At 32.4% G+C, this 12,777-nt stretch overlaps 2 long non-coding RNA genes across 10 annotated transcripts; both read left to right on the forward strand.

Moving 5' to 3' along the window:
• The first annotated feature begins 255 nt into the window (after positions 1-255).
• Positions 256-3,039, forward strand: LOC122194496 (uncharacterized). The gene is made up of 2 exons (XR_006183171.1): positions 256-462; positions 560-3,039. It is a non-coding gene; the product is annotated as an uncharacterized LOC122194496 (long non-coding RNA).
• Positions 3,040-4,796: 1,757 nt separating this feature from the next.
• LOC111916165 (uncharacterized) lies at positions 4,797-10,736 on the forward strand. 9 transcript variants are annotated; one of them, XR_006183187.2, is made up of 10 exons: positions 4,803-4,977; positions 5,074-5,309; positions 5,412-5,474; positions 5,793-5,917; positions 6,034-6,170; positions 6,541-6,653; positions 7,128-7,375; positions 7,488-7,634; positions 7,778-7,926; positions 10,251-10,735. It is a non-coding gene; the product is annotated as an uncharacterized LOC111916165 (long non-coding RNA). The 9 variants fall into 9 exon arrangements; XR_006183186.2 differs by having other exon boundaries at positions 4,805-4,977; positions 5,074-5,304; positions 10,251-10,734; XR_008224376.1 differs by having other exon boundaries at positions 4,797-4,977; positions 5,074-5,474; positions 6,029-6,170; positions 10,251-10,736.
• Positions 10,737-12,777: the final 2,041 nt, after the last annotated feature.

The following is a 12,777-nucleotide window of genomic DNA, read 5'->3' on the forward strand; positions in this document are numbered from 1 at the left end:
CTTAAAATACAACCCATCATTAATAAAATAATATTAAATTTTAACCTTCCCATTACTATCTTATAAAAGAAATCACATTATTTTTATAAATAGCTTTAATATAATAATAATAATTTTTAAAAACGTTCAAGTGCTTAAGCTTAAAGTACAACCCATCATTAATAAAATAATATTAAATTTTAATCTACTCATTATCCATTTTTAAATCCTTATAATTCTCAAAAAATATTCCTTCTTTTCCTTATCCAGGTTCATTCAAAATCTGGAACCCATAGTTCCCAATGCGCTTAGTCAAATATCCTTAAATGCCGCTCTTCATTCAATTTTCAGAATTTGAAGTCTATATCCTTAATTATGGGCACGTTGCCAACCCTTCGTTCCCTCCCATCACAGATGCGTCTCTTTGTAGCTTGTACGGTTGTACCCTCGCTCGCTATAAAGCCCATCGTTTGGTAGTACTAGGTTGTCAGAGCCCTAATCTGGTTCATGTTTTCTAGCTTGAGTGCTCCCCTGTTCCCTGACCACGAACACTAACACACCAGTACTCACTGTATTTTAGGTTCAACTCGGTACTGCTTTCGCTGCCTTCAACATCTATCAGCGTATGACGGTGTTGTCGGCTTCAACTACGCCCAAATGGTGTCGCGCCCTTCAACCACCAAGTGCATCCATCAGCATTTTGATGGAGATTGTCCGGAAAGAGAGGTACAATGGCTTCGGAGCTACCGCCGTTCCCCTATTTTCAATCTCATTTTATCAGTTCTTGATTCTACCCCCTCCTTCTCTGGACGTATTCTCTTGCTCAAAATTTAGTTATTTTATCCATAGTTATTTGTTTGATTATAAGGATCGTACAAGATGTTTCTACCACCATAGCTCCATCGCTCCTCTCTGTCCCCCCTCTTCACCAATAGTTTTCTTCCCCACATATTATCTTGGCTTCAAAAATCCCCGTTGCTTGATTTGAGTCTTAGGTAAATCTTGTCACTTATTTTCTAATTAGTATAGGGTTCAGAATTGTAATATTTTTGTTGTTTATCATTGATTGAATTTATCTATTATTTTGAGATTGTTCTACTTATTTAGGGTCGTAATCCACATTCAGTTTGTTAAAATTTCCCTAACATTACTTGGTAAAGAAAAAAACAACCCTTTGTTTTCCTTTCATATTCATGAAAAAAATATTGTTCCAGATGGTATTTCATGAACTTTGAGTGCAAACCCACTTCAAATATTACAGTTATATGGTCTTCTGTGTACTTTGTTTTTCCTGTGAATTTTAAGGGTTTAATCGCGTGTTAAAATGAGTCTTTATGCAGAATTTGTCGGATGGTTATGCATATGAAGTTATTAATATTAAACTTGAGAAAATGACTAGGTGAAGACTTTGTGAATACTCCAATGGAAAATAAGTATGTTCTTGCAAATTCTGAGGCTTAAATATTAAGGTATGTAATTATTTCTCTTGCTAAACCACGAAGATACTCAAGACTTAATCCACCTTCTTGTTTCTCTTTCGTAAGATCGGTCATTTGTGGCAAGTATCATAGCTATCTCTAAGATAGATAATACCATCTGGAATAAGTCCAGGGAGAGTTGAAATAAGTGGATCAAACCATGAATCATAAGTGCTAATTTCTATCTCATTCATACAGTTGGCTTCATGCACAGCTCTTACATACCCGTTCATCAAGTAAGTACCAACAGTATGTGGATGAGCTTTAAAACTGAATATCACAATTTTGATTTTGAATATGTTGCTAAACTTACTATGATTATAATTATTATTGTTCAAAAAATCAGAATGGGATAATCAGGTAACCAACAGAGTTGATGCAAGAAATGTAAAATTACCTGCTCATTCCTACCTTTTAACAACTCATTATCTGTTTGGTTCAGATTCTTTATGTTGCAATAAGCACTTTGAAAAGACACATCCAAACATTCCTCATTTCAAATTTCTGTTATATAGTGTTCGATATTGACGTTGGAGGTTGCTTAGTTCGAATTTGAAGCCACATCCAACTTGATTTTCCTTAACGAAAAATCTACTTCAATTGATTGTTTTAGCAATTTATGAAGCTACCATGATGGTTTAGTTAGTGAAGTTAGATGTTCTAGGGGGATTGCAAATAATGATTAATTTTAATGAAATTTTGATAGTATAGTTTTTGTTTCTTTTATGAGCTTAATTTGAGTCTTTATTGCTCTTTCAAAATTTATGCCACTGGATAATATGGATTACAAGCTATTTACCTATTTTATGGGATTAAGTTTCATCAAAAAGAAACATGAAGGATGGACAATATAAGCCTTTAGTTATGCTCTAGGAGATTGGAAAAGGGCAACAGAGTTTTAGTTTTAATTAAGTAATTGCTTACGTATTTGTGTTCAGGTGTTGGTTTTTTTGACACAAGTGAAACCCTCTAAGGCAAGGCTTAAAACTTAGCACCTCAAATTTAATTATATGTGTTTCTGTCTAATTTTCAAATTCCTTTTAATGGGTGATAAGTTTCAAAAATTGCAAAAGTCACCCTTGAAGTTCATTTTGTTGTGCAGGGGGTATTAGCGGAAGAGGCTGAAAACATTGCTTCAAAGTATAACCGTGTTTTATTGCAAAAGTTTGTTTCATATTGATGGTGTTGTTGCTTCTGAAATCTTTTGGCTGGTTATAATTAAAAAGCATTATAGCAAATTGGGTAGACACGAAGATTAGAAGGTAAAACTTGTAAAAGATGGTCCTAGCAGAGCATATCTTACATATACACCACGAAATGCCTACCAAACGGTTTATATCCATCAGATATGTTCACCTATGGTTGCTGAAATCTTTATCTTTATTTTTTGGTAGTTTCATTCTCACTGGCCTTAATTGTGATTGTGTGTACGAGACTTAGACTGCATGTATGATTTTTCTATTTTTTTAGGATAATCAAGAATACAATAACTTTTGGAAACATTGATTTCATGACAACTATAACAGTACCAGCCTAATTTTATTGGGGTTTTAATCAAAACCTTAATCATTGAGATTCTCCATGTCGAGGTTCCAAACATTAGATGTATAATTTTTATTTATGCTTCGTTGTTTATTCTCTCTTTGTACCCTTGTTTTCATTAAATACCAGACTTTATAGAGCCATCTACCAATCAAAGGCTTAACATAAAGTTCCAACATATGTTAGTTTCTATTAGTAGGCTTCTAGTACTTAGTAATATTGAGATCGATATTTGAAACGAACACGGCTGTGATAAGAACTAGGTTCGGTTCAAAAGATTGGAACCGACCGAGACTGTTCCAGTTTTGGTTTCTAAGGTATTGATTTTCATATTTTGTCATGCATTTAACTATTTTTTGTCAAATAATCGCTAAAGTAATCATTGTCCGCTGAAAAAAAAACTAATTGCCGAAACAAATTGTTTGTCGTCCGCTGCTTTGCGCGGGTAAACGACTAGTATATATATATATATATATATATATATATATATATATATATATATACACACACACACACACGGTGAGGTTTAATAGAGAACTATAGTTAACTAAGGAACCAATCGTGAGAATCGAAAATCATAATGATCAACGACCAAGGAAATAGATGTATAATTTTACATTGGACGCACACACATCGGATTATACCAAAAAATCCAGCATTTACAAAAAAACTCACCACTTTTTTTCGTTTAAAATTTTTTTTAGGCCATGTTTTTTATCAAAAAAAAAAAAAAAAAAAAAAACCGAATATACCGTTGTTCACGATTTTTTGTCCTCTTTCCATAGAGATCCATGATGATATATAAAAATCGAACTTTTTTTTTCGAAAAAAACGAACTTCATTTTCTTTAATAAAAAAAGTTAAGGTCTATTTTTTATAGAAAAAAATTAATAAATATATCAAAATTCATATTTTTTGTACTTTTTAAGCATAGATTCATATTCATGTTAAAAAAAACGATATTTCAGTTCAGATTCATATTATGAACCTATTCAGATTTATATTGTAAAACTGTTCAGATTCACATTGTGAACCTCAGATTCATAGTGTGTATAACAATAAATCAGATTCACAGTGTGAATCTGAACTGATCGGAGTTTTTTCACATTGTGAATGTTAAAATTTAAAATATTTACAGTTTAGATTCACAATGTGAATCTACACTGATCGAAGTTATTTTTTTGTGAACCTTCTCAGATTCACAATGTGAATCTGAACAGTTCGAGATTTTTCATAGTGTAAATGTTAAAAATTGAAATATTTACAGTTTAGATTCACAGTGTGAATCTACACTGTGAGGTTTTTTTTAGTCGGTGTTGATGTTTTTTAATAGAGTACAAAGAATTAATATTTTTGGTATAATTAGTTTTTTTTATAAAAAAAGCTTAAATATTGAAAAAAAATAAGAAAATTAAGTGGCTTTTTTTTCGAAAAAAGAAAGTTCGTTTTTTATATATCATCATCGATCTCTCCGAAAAGAGGACGAAAAATCGTGAACAACAGTATGTTCGGATTTTCTTATCGATAAAAAACTTGGCCTAAAAAAATTTTAAATAAAAAAAGGAAATGAGTTTTGTTATAATCTTGTACATGTGCGTCCATTAAAAAAAATTACAATATTTCATTTTGTCGTTGATCGCTTTAAATTCCGACGCTTTGGATTGATTCATTGGTTCCTTTAATAATAATGGTTATCTTATTGAACTTTTTCATATATATATATATATCATTTACCTATATGTGAAACCCTCTTCTGCACTATTAAGGTATGCACGTCGATGAGCACCCTCATGACTCCGTCATCCTGAGGTAAGCTGACTGTTTGTGTGCTTAACTCCGCTCAACCCCACATTAGCCTCACGTGATAATGGGATTCACGAAACGGCATCGTTTGCTGATGAAAGATGCCTTCCTGCTTGCTTCCGGTCAGCCTGACATCACGTTGAGACGGAAGACTTGGTGGTGGGTTTTCCTTGAGGTCGGTGTAGTTTCTCCCAATGATGCTTTCCACTCTTAGATCCCCTTTAATCGACACCTCTTCTTAATTCTTTGCTGCTGACTCACCCTAAATCAGGTAATACCGACCTGGCGGTGGGCTTTCCTTCTTGACGGTAGAGTGTTTCCCCAAAGCTGCTTGGTTTGAAGCGCCGATGAAACGTGCCCTTACCACCTGTACTTCTGTTTGTCGACTCGCCCTCTGTTAATACCGTCTATTAATAACTTCAGTCGCCTGCTCCTTATGTGGCTTTAAATTTCGTCTCCTTATTTTATTTTTTTTGCTACTTCTCTCTAGACAGCGCTTCAGGTGAGGTTTGAATTCAATTTATTATTGTATTATTTATGCTCTATGATGCTTGCAAATTCAAGGGTTTGCATGTTGGTGCTTCATAGTTGATATCCGTTATTTATTAGGTATCGTAGGGATTGATCTTGAAGGGGAATGAAAACTAGCGATTCATGGTTCAAACATTGAAGGTAATTTCTTTGTCGAAGTCATAGTAACAGACTGATGTGATATCGGTTCTTTGTTGGACCAATGTCTTTTATCTTGTTCACTAGACTAAAGGATAAAAAAAATTTGCTTTCACTTTGTAAGATGATATATATGCTATCTGTTCTTGTAGTTACCACAAAACGTATTTCACTTTGTGATTCTATTTGGTGCAAAAGTAGAAGACGATGCCTAATCCACTAATTGATTCGCTGTTCTCTAGAAATTTGGTTAGGGTTTAGTAACTCATATATTGTTTTGTCTATTTTGATTCAGTTCATCTTTATATTCTATTTGATTAGGGTTAATAACCAAACAGTGGTCGGAGGGGAAAGAATCATCAGGGGAGGTAGGAGGTAACCAGAACAAAGCGACTTCTCATGCTAACTGAAATATGGAAGTTTCTTGCCAATTTGAAGAAAGAAAGGTATCTGTTTGCCTTTCACAATTTCATTTTTTTTCAACGTAGGGTTTTGTTTTTTCATTTTTATATTTTTCATAACATTCTTGTTTGGTTACAAATATTTTGATTTGGAAGTGCAGTAACTAGCTTCAATTGACAGCAGGCTTCTTCTAATCCTCGTGACTGATTTGAAGTTGTATTTAATGGGCTGGTAATGGTTTATTCCTACCCTCTGTCCGGGACAACTGACATTTCTGGCTACCATTCTTAGTAACAGGTGAGAAAAAAAAACTATTCTAATTCTATTTCATATTTAGTATAAGTTAAAAGAATAATCTTTATTGGTTAATGTTGTTTTAACCAGTTTTTGTTTCCCAAAGATTCAATAGAATATTGGATTTCCTCTAAAGGTGAAGGTCAATATTTGATTTTTTATGTTATTGTTCTTAAGAATCGTATGTAAAACTAATATGCATGATGTTTTCAAACTGCTATTTAGAGATATTTTTGCTAAATATACTTTTTAAGGAAATAATATATAAAATAAACTTTATTTGACCCTAACAGGTGATTTACTGGTTTGATGTCCATTGCTGACATTTATTTTTTTCTTTTTTCATGTTGATTGATCTTGATGACCTTTGAAGGTTGGAAACATGAAATGTTAGTAAGTTCCATCATCAATGAATCGGATGAAAGAAGCATGAAGATGATTTTGAACCAACCCTCTTGCCCCAAATCCCTAATTTTCCATGTACAGGTAAACATATATTGCTCTCACATACAAATTTTATGAGATCTTCTTGAAGTTAATTTTATTGTTGCTCTTAATTTTTTATTTTTGTAGATAAATTTACTTATGGAGTAACAAAACATGAACTAGGGTTTAATGGAAACAATTACAAGCACTTTTGGTTTTTCAATCTGGAAATCACATTGAAACATGTCTTTTAAATTTAGGCTTCTTTCTTTATGCTAATGTGTTGGTTTGGGGAGAGAGATAATTGGGGGTTTGAGTAATTTGATCCATGGTTCTAATGACCATAGAAAAATATTTTATATCATAATTAGAAGCTAAACATAGTTTATTTCATCCGAATCAGTGCACCTAAGTTAAATTAACATTCTTTCAATTAAGAAACCTAACAACTAAAATTTGAATTTCAATTACTTGTTAGTCTTAAGTAGTTAATATTCTGTTAGGTTTTGTTGAAAATCAAATTTTAATTGTTAGGTTTCTTAATTGAAAGAATGTTAATTTAACTTGGGTGCACGGTGCAAGAGATTTGGATAAAAAAAAATGATGAGATCGATGTCTACTTCGATAAGCAGCTTTCCCACCAACCACTTATAGAGATGGATTTTGAGTCAATGCAATTGCTTTTCCCCCTCAGACATCTGATGGTAGGCTGCATGCTGTCATGGTCAACCTCATCATCCTTTCCTCAGCATGGCATAACACTGGGGTTCCAAAAACAAATGGTATGCCGTACCTCTTGAATTTGTTATGTTACCTTTTCCTAATCTTTTTCACAACTTTTTATAGCTATTTTACCATGAATTTTGCTAATATTTTTATCTATCAAATTTTTAGTTCAGGTGTAATTTGTTGTCAAATTTTTCGAGAGAGGAAGGGAACTGATGGTGATACAAGTATTCGGGAAGCACAGATTGTGTTACTTTATAAGCCAGGGTATCTACTAAGCTGTACAGCCTGAATCTTTGAAAGTTATGCTGGAAGGTGAATGCTCTTTATTATTATTATTATTATTATTATTATTATTATTATTATTTGTTTCATTATAATACCTCAACATCTGAAATAGCAAATAAATAAAAGGCTAATATATTTTCATTTTCACTGTAACTTGTTTGTAATGACAGTTGTTCAAATAGAGATATTACCTGCTAGCAAAGTCTGGAATATTTTCCATATAACCTGGACTCACAGTCAAGTTTTCCGGACAATTTACCATAGAAGGTTCACAAGTCAATGATTTAAAAGCATGGACAAACTTGGAATTCTTCCTCAAGTAAGTCCATTATTTCCCTTCATGTTGCATGGATGTTTAATGTTTATATAGTGTTTTCCCTTTCAAGAGAAGAACATCTACAAATTCTTTTTTTTATTTTTATTTTTTTTATTTTTTTTATTTTGATTTTATATTTTTGACCCTATAAATATTTTATATGTTAATATTGTCCAGTTTTTCTGAAAAAAAAAACCCAACAATTTGGCTAAATGGCAATGAGACATTGTTGCACTCGGTGTCATGAAAAAAGAGATCATAACAATAGAACTCAAACTACCAAAATGTTGTCATGAAGAAACTCGATTTTAAATTGGATGGATTATTAGTAGGAAAATATATTGGGGAAGATTTAACTATGCAACACAGATATCAATAAAGAAGATAAACATTAAATAAATACCATTACCAACACAAAAATGTAATAGAACCTCTATAAATTATTTTCAGTTTTTGTATATTTCATTTTTTTTTCTTATTAAAACGTTGTATTTTAGAAGCATGTTATTATAGTTACATATTGCTTTCCAAATTGTACTTTGTCTTATTATTTTACATTGTAGCAAATTAATTACATTATCTATTTTTTTTGGTATTTTGAAGTTGAATCTGCTGAAAAGATGAAAAGTAGTAGGCTTCTAACAAAATCTAATTCATTTGAAACCCTTTAAAATTAGACATTGCAAAACTTTTTTTAAATTCCAAAATTAACCTCCATGGGTTGTGCTCAGTACGGACCTCTAAGATTCACTAGTATATATATATATATATATATATATATATATATATAGAAAACAATAAAATACATTTATCAAGAATAATTTATTTAAAATCTATTTAAAATTGTAATAATTGTAAAATAAACTCTATAGTCTATAGATTATTATCCAGTGGGCCGTCTTTATATGTTTGTTTTTAGTAAATGGGTTGAAGCTTACGGGTTGAAATTGCTTCACATACTTGTATGTGCTATAATTAATTAAAGCCACACAAAAATCAATTAAGAAAATTATTAAAACCTGTACAAAATTTGGCACATTTACGTATACTGATAACTACGTGGAAGACACTAATAATATATTATACGGGTTTTTTGATAAAAAAAATTAAATATAAAAGTTTAAACAAAAAATTATTTAATTTTGAAATTTTAGATTTTAAATTTAAAATTTGAAATTTGAATTAAAAGGGAACATATTAAATACTATATGAGAGTATTAATATTGTAATTTATTGGTTATTTTCAATTATGATAATTATTAATTGAGGTTTAAATATAATATGTTAATTAAGAAAAAATAAATATATAGAAAAAAGACAAATAGAAAATACATTTAATCAAAAATACCTAAAAATGACATGTGTCGAAATTAATAATAGAATAACATGTGGCAAAAATTATTTTCATTTATTAGTAAGGATTACCAAAATGACAATTTCAAGAAACATTTAACAAAATGCGATCCTTTATACGTGCGCTAATTGAACTCCCTTTAATAATTGAACTCCTTTCATAATATCATAATCAACAAAACCACATTTTGACGCAACATTTAACAAAATGTCATTATTTATATTTGTTATTTGTACTTGTGCAAATTGAACATTATTTAATAATAATCATAATAATTAAAATTATGTAAAAATCATTTTTTCTGTCACACCCCAAAACCAAGAACGGCGGAAACGTTCTGGGGCGGAGGACGTCATGTATAATATCAACAACAATGTAAAGTAGTAAACAAGCAACAACATCATCCATTGCATTAATAAAATAATTATTATACAATTGTATTCTGTCAAATTTTGATAAACACTAAAGCATAAATCAAAATGAAAGATAAGTCTTGAATAAGCTCCATCTTCCTTTCTCCTTGCATCGGTACCTGTCTATGATGACCTGAGGATACAAGTAATTTTGAAAGCGAGTATCAGCTTTGAAGCTGGTGAGATTATAAGTATTTAGTGACTTAATTTGTATGTAAGAATTTGTAAGTGTATATGAACTGTAAGTAATTGTAAGTCTATGTATTATAGAATTTGAAAGTGTATATGAATTGTAAGTGTTTGAAAAACCCTAGAATCCCTATGATTCCTTCTAGTATATGATGGCGTCTTCTACCAAGACTTAACTGTTCTGTGTGTGTGTCTCTTGTATGAGTATGTATCTTTCCAAAGTATAACTATCATTATCCAAAAATATAGTTTGTACATTTATGTTTAAGTGAGGTTATCACTAAAAATATGTAATGGAAAAATTAACGTAGTACTAAAACGTAGCTCTAAAAGGACTACTATCGTACTAACTACCTTAAACCATATTTTAGGCTAAGGCATTCTGTGATAAATTGCTCCATACTATCGACTGTAACAACGACATACGAATGGTCGTAATAACGGAATGACGTTTGGCACCCGCAGACCTGCAAGTCCGGCTGTAGCTAGCAGCAAGGTGTAGGATTGTCAATCCAGCATAGATCTATACGCAAACTCAACGCTCCCCCTTCAAGAGACTCTAGCCACAACTCAAGTCATGAGGTTTTAAGTCATGCTCCGATTTAAATCACAGTAAATAACGTCTTCTCGTATATGTAATGTAATGAACTGTTCTAGCTGTAAGGTACGTGCTCTCTACCTAGCAAGTATAGTAATGTAAACGTTCTAGAATAGTTGTATATGTTCTCGTCCTAGTATAGTTGTATATGTTCTCGTCCTAGTATAGTTGTATATGTTCTCGTCCTAGTATAGTTGTATATGTAATGTACAGTAATGTTCTAGAAAGTATTGACTCATGAATGAACTGACTCATTGTATGATATCGCGTTCTAGTAATGGTTCTAGTATTTTCCTGAACTACCCCTATGGTAGCTTTCTAGTAATCTGAGTGGTACGTATGGACATGGATGTATACCCTTGCTACCCAAGGGCATAGGATGAACTGGAAGGACCTTTTATGACTTTATATGTACACATGATATATAACTAATATTTAAATGACCTTCGGACGAGTATCCGATATCCCACCAGACCACATCTCAAGGCGCGAAAAGGAAATAGGGTGGATAGCCTTCCTAAGTCTTTTAAACATTTCTTATATAACTATACATATAGATGCATGCAATTTATAATATAAAAGAATAAATAAGTTTTGTAAGACATTTGAAATATAAATATTATTTTAAGAAAAGATCGACTTGATGTCAATCTATAAAACAATTTGAAGGCATAAGTATGATAAAACAGTTTTGAGTATAAGGAAAACATTGTTTGAAACACAGTTGTAAATAAGTTTGAAATATGATAAACAGAGTGAGAGGTACAGTGTAATAAGGAGTTTAAAACATATAAAATGTTTATAAAAATCTTTTGAAGGAAACTGTTTGGTAAAACGGCTAATGAGTAGCCAAATCTTTTGAATGTTGTATATTAATCACATGTGATTGATGTAGTAAGTAATATAATCCTACTTACTAATCACATGTGATTGACATAATAAGTAGCATGATTCTACTTGTATCCCCCCCCCCCCCCCATAAAACATTTAAAATAGTTTAAAACATTAGTTAAGGGGTATGAACTCACCTGCAGTATGTGACTGGAATTGAACGGGCTGTTATCGTACGGAAGGATCGGACAAGTGCTTGGTGTCAAGTGAAGACTTAGACACACACAATGATCCTAATTACATATGAAGACATATGTATATAAATAATTAGAGATTTAATCACTAATTATACAAGTATAAACATTTAACGCGAGGACAACACTTTTGGTCAAGTGCTAGGAGGCTAATGGGTTGCAACAAAGGAGTGCAATGCCCCTAATGGAAGTTTAAGGTCAAAAGACCATATTCATTGGAGTTTACGGCCCAGGGGAGTAAGCTCCTGGCCGTAAACTCTCAACCAAGTCATGAAATGGTGCATAGAATTTCTACAACTCTAGAGGGGAATTGTTTCTAGGCTTAACAAGTGCTTAAGGTACCATATTGACTCCTATGGGGAGTTTACGGCCCAAAGACCCTTTTCCCTTGGAGTTTACGGCCGTAAACTCCCTTGGGAGGGTGATTATGGTGCTTTCAAGTCTCTATAACAACTAGGAACAATTCTAGGCTTTAATACTTGGCTTTAAGAGGGTTTATGGCACTAAATGGTACCATTTTATGGAGTTTACGGCCTTGGAACCATTTGGGCCATAAACTCCCTCACACATGGGGTTCTAAATGTTTTAGCTAGTCCATAACCCATCTAGGTACATGCCCTAATTGTCTCTTGGCTTAAGGAAGGTGTTAGGGTGTCCTTTGACCCCTTTAATGGTGTTTACGGCCCAAGAGTTTGTCTTGGCCGTAAACTCCTTTTTCCTTGTGATTTCTTGTGTTTGCTAGACTATAAACACTTAAGGGTACTTGTCCTAATCAAATCTTAAGCCTTAGGAAGTGTTTGAAAGGATTTTGGCACTTAAACTTAGAGTTTACGGCCTAAGGAGCTTCTTGGCCGTAAACTCCCTTCTAGAAATGATTTCTAATGGTTTTGATGGCATAAATCATGAGTTTAAGGCTTCTAGGTTCTTGCTTTAAGGCTAAGGGAACATTAGGCACTCATTTGTGCCTTCACTTGGAGTTTACGGCCCAAGAGATGTTCCTTGGCCGTAAACTCCTAAAACTAAATGATTTTGATTTGTTTCTAGCCTCTAATGCTCATACATAAAGTCCTTAACTAGATGCCTAACACGGAAATGGGACTAGATGGCCTTTAGGCTTGATTTTGAAGTTTACTCCCCAAGAACGTTCTTGGGTGGTAAACTCCCGGATCTTGTATTTTGGACATGTAAACAATGTTATTAAGCATATAACAAGTA

The sequence above is a fragment of the Lactuca sativa genome, chromosome 1, assembly GCF_002870075.4.
Source record: "Lactuca sativa cultivar Salinas chromosome 1, Lsat_Salinas_v11, whole genome shotgun sequence".
In the NCBI taxonomy this organism is placed as follows: Eukaryota; Viridiplantae; Streptophyta; class Magnoliopsida; order Asterales; family Asteraceae; genus Lactuca; species Lactuca sativa.